We start from the raw sequence: 8,629 nt of genomic DNA, 5'->3' as shown, positions 1-8,629 counted from the left end.
GTCTTTTTCTTATTGAAGATGATTGAACAATGCAGGGAGCCAGAGTACATATATGACCAATCCTTTGGGTGAAGTTGGAAATGATCTCATCACCCCTTTGGGAGGCATTTGTGAATCACAGTGCGACTGGTAAAACTCTCTCATGGGAGATGTTTCCAGTCGTAACTGTGGGAACTGCCTGGGGTTGGGTGAGAACAAGTTCTTACATGCTTTAGTGAGGAGTCCTGCTGTGACTTGGGAGAGCCCTCCCCCTTAGTGGAGTAACCAAGAAGAAAGATGGACGGAAGTTAGCCGGAGTTGCAGTGCTGTATTCGTCAACAGTTGATAGCTCTTCTTAGCAGAAAAGAGAGGGAAAAGAGAATGGAAAGAAAAAGGGAGGATTGAAACCTGAGACCTGGAACTAGCAGCAAAAGAAGTGGAAATAGCAGTTATGAGGTATGCAATCCAGTGATTTATCTGCAACTTTTTCAGGTTTAAATAGCCAAAACAAGATTCGTATAATTTAGTTGGGATGAGGCTGACTTGAATTTCAGAATGGAAGAAATGATACATTAAACCTTATTACATTTTATTTAAACTTTAATTATCATGTTCTCGTATTACTGTGTGAGACCCTCGTGCAAGATAGGCTAGCAATCAGGTGGTTTTGAGCAGAATATGGTAGTAGTATGTCAAGTCAAATATTGAGAGTGATTACTTTTATGTCACAAGCATAATGGATCGATTTTTTTGTTTCTTTTGTGGTTTTTCAAAAAGAATGTGTGCTGCGGGGCGTATAGGGTTGAGAGCTGAGTTCTTTTCAGCAAGTCAATGATGGATCTATTCAGTTGTCCTTGATTCTGATCTTTTCATGTGGATAGTAATTGGCTGTTTGGTGTTATAGCAATCTCCATTTATTTTATCTGAATCCATAGAAATCAGATTATTTTCTGTCATTCTAAACCCAAACCTGGGGTTCTTATTCAAAATGTCTTAAAATGGATCTCTGATCTCACTCTTTCGCCAGCATCAAACTTATCAACCAGTGTTATTTCCTGTTGTTGATACATTCGGGGAATTGATCCTTGCAATCCAGCCCTGCCCATCTTTGGATGGCTTGAGCCTTGTTTTTGCTGCTTGCTCCTGGGTAATGAAGTTGGTTGGGCATTTGGTATCTGATGCAAAGGACAATTTATTTTTATCGAAATGGATTATGGAATTACAGGAAGTCAAGTTGAAGCAGAAGCCCAGAGCTTGTTACAGGGACTCAACATCGCAGCAGATTGAGTGGTACCTAGTGAAGGCGGCTTGGATGTGCTCAGTTTGCTCACTGAGTTAATTCCTAAGCTGGAGATTAAAGTTTGGCCAGGGGATTTTCTGTGTTGATATTTCTTCCATTTTGGGAGAAAGAGCGCTACCCTGCTGGCAAAGCAAATGCCCAGACATGACAAGTGGTGTAAGTGGGTGGCTAGAAAAGCCAGAGGAGAGAAACTGCGGAGGCCAGTTTCTAAGGAGATAAATAATGTTTTATGTTTGGTAAATTAATTTACTTTTTATTTACATAAATAAAAGGTAGTATGCCAAGGAAATTGGTCCAACATGAACCTGTTCAATCGTTAATGTGATGAAGGGGGTGAACCCAATTCTAAAAATCTTAAACCTATCACTCTCTAACCTCTCTCCAAGAGGTCGAGCTGATTTAAGATCACATTTGTGTATTAGTATGTTTTGACGGAGGAGCACGTTTATAGGTTAGGCTATGTTTGTTTATCATAAAATATTTTATGGGATTTATTAAAAATCAATATAAAATTATAAAAGGATTAGGAAGAAGGAATTATTTTTTTATTGATACAAAACACAAAAAGTTGTAAAAAAAAAATCCGTTCTAAAAACTCAGGATGTTGATCGTTGGTACTATTGTGCACGGTTGCATGCGTGTCTGCATTGAACCTTCCTTGGTGTGGGCATGGCCGCATGATGCTGCACACAACTGCGAGCGTGGTTGCATGGTGCCAAGATGGCTGGGTATAGGTTGCGCATTATGTGTGCTTTAGGATGTGGGACATTTTGTAGCTAGTTGATGCGTGTCCTTTTGAACACCTTGGTTGCGACTTCTTGATATGCTTAAACTTGACAAGCTATCTAGTGGCCATGCAGGAGCACACAAAGGTACCTGGAGGCATGCACCCATGGAGGACTTTAAGGCAGGGACTCATATCCTCTGCGGCTGGCAGTGAAGATCTAACGGCTGAGAGGTCATGGCATATATCTCAGTCGTTCGATGTTCACTGTTATTCACTGACTTCCCATAGGCGATTTTTGTGCGATTTTTCAACCCGTGCGGACTTGTGGTAGACAATAATCACTCCATAATGTGGTTGAACTTTTTTTTTTTCACTGAATCATGTTCAAATGTGTTTAATAGTAATTTTGGTAAACTTGTTGAATTACCAATTGGAATCATGAAATTCTAGGGATGGGGAGTAATTGGATTTCCCCCAACTCCATTCACCAACCCTGTCACGAGAAGAGATGGGTGGCTCTGGAGAGTCTTCAACAGTCGCACCCAATTGGTCGGTACAGGTCCCAATCTAAATTTTAATGCACTCCTTCCACGACGCTTGGAAACACTGACATGACTCTTCCCTCTCTCCCTTTCACATGAAGCACATAAGAAATGAACAGAGCGGGGTCTAGGGGTCTAAGGATCAAGAATGTCAGTTGTTAGCTGTGACCTCTACAAGTGTAAGTGTGAATCAAAATGATGCAAGAAAGGCACCTAACCCTTTTGAGTTAATGAATGTAACAAGACAGTTAAGACCCACCTTAGATTGTGGAACTCTTTTCTTTCTTTGCTTGGGTGGTAGTCATTTTAATTCCTTTCTTTTCCTATGATGCCTACGACTCCAAATAGAGAGGATCCACCCAACATGAAAATATACAGTTAAAATCGTCTTGTCTTCGAAATTAAATGGAACAACAATAAATTTGGCTTTTAGTCTTTGTATCTCAAATTAATGGGGTTGGCTACAAAGATCTATACAAAATAAAGTAAAAGAAGTTGAAGCCCAAATCGAATAGGAGAAATGAAGAAAAGACGAAATGATAAAAAAGAAGTAAAAGAAAGATGAAAATAAGAGGAAATAGGCATAGCCTAACAACTAAAGAGAAATTTAGCTAAATAGGATCAACTACATGAAAATCCTCGTCCTCCTATAGACTAGGGTTAGGCCTAAACTATGAATGTTATTCCTTGCAAATTCTCTTATGGTCATTTTAAGTTTATCTATAGATCTTTTGGTTATTTCAATCGTAATTAGACTAGTACTTCTCTTTACTGGGGTGTCCTTAGACCTCCATTACACATGATCATACCACCTCAATCTACTTTTTTAGAGCTTATAATAAATCAGAGGAAAAAAAAGGGTAATTCCCAAATCAACTCTAATGTATTGAGAGAAAATTTATTAGATAGTTAGATATGTGTAAAATGATCCCCTCCCATCACATTCTGAAACTTGAAACCATGGTTAAATTCTATAAAGCAGTAAAAATTCCCTTTATGATCAAAATAACATTTAATGTATCTATAATAATTTAATAAAATACATAATCTTTATTTCAAATAAGTTGGGGATGTAGCTCAAATGGTAGAGCGCTCGCTTTGCATGCGAGAGGTACAGGGTTCGATCCCCTGCATCTCCATCTAACTTATTTTATATTATCAAAATTTTTTAAACCTTATTTTTTTTTGTTTTTTCTAGTTGGGTTTTTTTCGGTTGGGTTTTTTTCATTTTTTGAACCACTAGGCTGGGCCGGGCCTGTCAAAGACTTTCCATTGTGATTGGCTTGACCCTATATATATATATATATATATATATATATATATAGATGGATGTTTAAGATCGTTTCATTGAGGTGGCCACCACACCAGCCAAGTATAAAGGATAAAGTTTGTCATTTTGATGTGTTAGGAAGAATCCAAGAAATGCCTTGATAATTTTTTAACTCTTACGTTTTTTGTTTTTCTGGGTTGGGTTCTTTTCATATTTTTAACCATAAGGCTGAACTAGGGCTGAGATTTCTATGTTCGGAGTCGGGCCAGGCTGGGCCATGCCTGTTAAAGGCTTTCCATTGCGATTCGCTTAACCCTATATATAGATCGACATTTAAGATCTTTTCATTGAGGTGGCCACCACACCAGTCAAGTATAAAGGATAAAGTTCGTCATTTTGATGTGTTAGGAGACATCCAAAAAATGCCTTTATAAGACCATTTAATATACACTATTAATATAAATATTTAAGTTAAAATTAATTTTCCCATTTTGTGTAGTAATACCATGAAAATGACAAAAACAGGGTCAAGCTTAATTCACCTTAAGAGTGCGCTATGGTCAAGTACTCCTTAATTTCCCTTTCGCAAGAGCAACCTGGTTTGGTTTATCTGGCCTCTATCTTTCGTAGTGCCTTATGTACATTGGAAATTCAAAGCATTACTTATGGTTCAAAAGTTGGAATAAAAGCAATTTGTTCTATTTTCTTTTTTCAACCCGCTCCTTGATGTCCATGATCCAAAATATCTTTCTCCTAAGGCCGGATGGACTGGATGAAGAGATTTTCTCTTCACCAACCATGGAGAGAAATTGAGTTCACCCAAAAAAAAAAAAAAAATTTAATAATCCTACTGACCGTCTAATTGGTTTAGGGTAGGGGTATCAATTCCAAACCTGCATCGGTAGGCCTGACCAATCCCGACAAGTTTATGGCCCGACCTAGATCGGCCTGATTAATAAACGTGCCCGGCTTGCTCAAGCCTGACACGTTTATAAACAGGTAGTACATGGTGTAGTCACTTAGCCCGACAGGCACTCGATCGGCCTGACACGTTTATAAGCCTGACTTGATCAATTCCTTTAAGCCTGACCTAGCCCAACCCCTTTAATACTACATGCATTTTTATTATTATTATTATTATTTTTTTTAATACTATTTGTATTTAGTGCTAAGGCAGTGATATGTACAATTGAGATAGTGATGATTATTATCAGAACATTCATCTTTTTTAGGCATAGTATAAATTGATTTGAACTTGTTAACTTGGGTTTTGTAGGCATAGTTTAATTGATTTGAGTTTCATGGGTTAAAGACTGAGTATCTTTGTAACTTAGTTACTTTACCCATCTTTGGCTTAATCCATTTTAACTATTGGATTTTTCTTTGCTATGTCATCTTTGCTTCATTTTATTGGTATTCATCTTCAAGCACATTTAAGAAACCAATTTAAAAAGTATCCGTTTAAAACTCGTTCAAAGTTAAATAGGTTTTTAACCCAGTTAATGCCCGATTATAGTCTGTTTATGACAAATCGATTAGAGCCCGAGATCGACTGACCTGATTGTTAATCGTACTATGCTTGCCTTAGCTAATCCCATGTAGCTAACACAAGCATTCACGGTGCAACCCTAAAAATTGGACGAGCTTACTTGACAATCCTAGTTTAGAGTATCTTTCTATTTACGGTAGATTTCATAACCACGTGGCAGATCTTCAACGCAGTGACTTGTTGGGATATCACACTTGAACTATTTTCTTTCCCCTTTATGTGTTGAAAGATCAAGAAGGTTGACCTCCTCCCTCTTCCCTCCATCCTCCATGCTTCTGCATTAAAAAAAATTCTGATTTCAAGTACGGAGAAATTTCAGTAGCCAACAAAAAGGGCTTTTCTGAATTGTTCATCACTGCTTGTGGGAGGTAGGTATAAGCTCCATACACTCAACAATCCCAGAAAGGTTGGAGAACAGTTATTTTCCCAGTCAGTCACTTTTCTCATCATTGTCCCTTAACTATTAATATTGAAGCAATATCTAGCTCTGCAATAAATATGGCAGTTGGTTGTGGGCAGATTTAGTGAAATACCCCACCACTAGAAGTCTAAACTCATTGATCATCCATCAAATCCATAGATTGGGGGCACTTTTCCACCAAAGTCTCCAGTCCCTGTAAGGAGAGGATATGGTTATGTTGAGAGAGAATCTCTTTATCAGCGAAACCTGACCACCTTAGTGGACCAAAGAAAGTATTTTGGACCTTTCACAATGAAACGAGATTTAATAATGACATTCATTACTTGAGTCCAATCATAGTGTAGAAATACCATTGGAGATGGTGAAGAAAAACTAAAGCAACAATGTTTTATTAAACACACGATCAAATTCAAGAGGGTAGTGCAGTTGGTCAGCAACGAATTTGGTACGAGTCGTAAACTCAGATGTCACACAGGGTGTTTAATGCTCTTCACTGCTTTCAGTCACAGTTGAATGGTTTTCATTCGACCCCGGTATGACCCGATCCATGCGGTTGTGAGATTAGTATGAGCCTGTAGAATTAATCAGGCCGAATGCTTGAATGCCCATTGTTACCAAAAAAAATAAATAAACACTTGATCAGGTTCAAATTTCCAAAGACTATGATTACTAAAACGTATAGTCATAGACCAAGGAATTATGTGTGAAACAGGGATTGTGCCCATCTCTCTCTCTCTCTCGCAATAGCTTTGTCAATGTTTTCTAAATCTCTGACTTGGAAAAATAGAAGGAATTGGATGAATCTAATCCATTTTAGTGAACCATGCAAGTGATTCCCAAAAAAAAAAAAAAAAAAAAAAGGAAAATTCAGGTCACAAGGACCAAAAGTAGAGAGAGAGTATAATAAACGTACATATGGGCTGGATTAGGCCTTGTTGGGCCTAGGTCACATGGTCCCCTGTGAAGAGTCATTAAATGGGCTTCACCTAAGAAATTGATGGCACGTTCAGTTGATAAGTTGTTTTAAATCGTCCTAGCTAACTATGGTTCCTTATTGAAAACCAGCTCGTTCAATAAATAGTCATTTACCTTCTACCCAAAAAAAAGTAAATAGTCATTTACCCAGATGTGATCAATCCTGGTCCAGCCCGGCCAATCTTCCGGCAGTATTGTACTAACTGGCCCACACTGTCATATTTATTAAAAACTAGTCATTGTAGTTCCAGTTGTTCACACAATGAAACTGGGTCATTCAAATTGTGTATCTGAGCTGGAGGAACAGCAACTTGCGAGTTGGAGCTAGCCCCAACCAGTGATTTAAATCTCCGGAATTGGGATCTGGATCGATCTGTATCGGTCTGAATCGATCGATTTTACAACTTTCATAAAAAAAAAAAAAAGATATTTTTTTTATTTTTATTATTATTATTAATTTTTATTTTACCCTTGATTAGATATCAATGTCAATACGATTTGACCGATCCAATATCAATACTTAGAACCCTAGCCTAAGGATGTGAATATGAAACTAAAATCATTAATTGAAATCGAACCAAGTCATTTACAATGAAACCGTGTCATTTAGTAAATGATTCGCCTCTGGTTTCAATTTTCATGCCGATTAATTAAATGGTTTGGTTTGATTTGGTTTTAACTGTTTAACTTGCGATTTCAAACCGAATTAACACCGTCAAAACCAAACTGTTTACACCACCAAAATCGACCCATTTAAACCGTAAATGACTTGCTAAAATAATGAGTTTCATTAAACAAAACAAGCTGAGTTTAATTTAGAGAAGAAGAAATGACCATAGAGGCTGTCTTACAACCTATTCAATATTTTACTCCTATTATGTAGTTATGTAGTTAAGACCTTGCCCCTTCAATGCTTCATTGCTCATTGAATTTGATACAAAATTGAAGATTTTATCAACAAAGGCAAATTTCATTAGGCACGCGAATAAACAAGCAAACCGGTTGCAAACTCATTTCTAATGGTTAATCTGCTAATAAATTGAAACAAGATAAGTTTGAAAATGAAGACATTTCTACTGAAACTTCCATGGGATATTCCTATTTTGAATAGAAGCAACCACCGTACTTGAATCACTCTCAATCCACAATCTCCTGAAATTCTTCTCCTTAGCATATTATGATCTAATAAAGAAAGAAGAAAATTCTGCAAGTTGTTTGTCTTAATTCTAAGGAAACTTCAAAAGAACATATCAGAGACGATAGCAAGTAACTAGCAAGAGTTTGTGAAGAGAAAAGGATTGCCTGCCAGAATTACGCTCAGTAGTTGCACTGTTCTTGGGACTGCTGGAGTTTGGTGCTCTGCTAATGCTCCAACAAACGATAAAGTCGTGAAATTTAGTTTGATAGGTTAGGAAAAACTCACCTCATACTCTATGCATCTCCTCACTGTATCCTTTCTTTCCATCATGCAAACTTATACCAAAAATGTAGTTTTCGTTGAAATTCTCTGTTTACAATATTTGCATACTTTAGGAAAGGAAATACTTATATTTTCTAGACCACATGAAACAGTTTTGTTAGACCAAAATTTATACATTTCACATATGAAAGTTCGACCAATATTTTTCACGATGATTCCCAACCAGTGTTATCAATTCGGCCGAATAATTCACGAATTATTCGGCCAAACCGAATTTTTTCGAATTTTATCAAAAATTCTGACCTAATCCGAATTAAAAATAAAATTCGGTAAAATTCACGATTTTTTCAAAAGTGAATATAAAGCGCGAATAATTCGGACCGAATCCTAATTAAACCGAATTATTCGGTCCACTTAAACATTATTTAAAAATAAAAAAATAAAAA

General features: G+C 37.0%; 1 non-coding gene across 1 annotated transcript; it reads left to right on the top strand.

Annotated features, from left to right (window-relative positions):
• The first annotated feature begins 3,614 nt into the window (after positions 1-3,614).
• On the top strand, positions 3,615-3,687 carry TRNAA-UGC. The gene has a single exon. It is a non-coding gene; the product is annotated as a tRNA-Ala (tRNA).
• The last annotated feature ends 4,942 nt before the right edge of the window (positions 3,688-8,629 follow it).

Source organism: Macadamia integrifolia, unplaced genomic scaffold (assembly GCF_013358625.1).
Source record: "Macadamia integrifolia cultivar HAES 741 unplaced genomic scaffold, SCU_Mint_v3 scaffold3604, whole genome shotgun sequence".
Classification (NCBI taxonomy): domain Eukaryota; kingdom Viridiplantae; phylum Streptophyta; class Magnoliopsida; order Proteales; family Proteaceae; genus Macadamia; species Macadamia integrifolia.
This window is presented reverse-complemented; position numbering and strand designations above follow the sequence as displayed.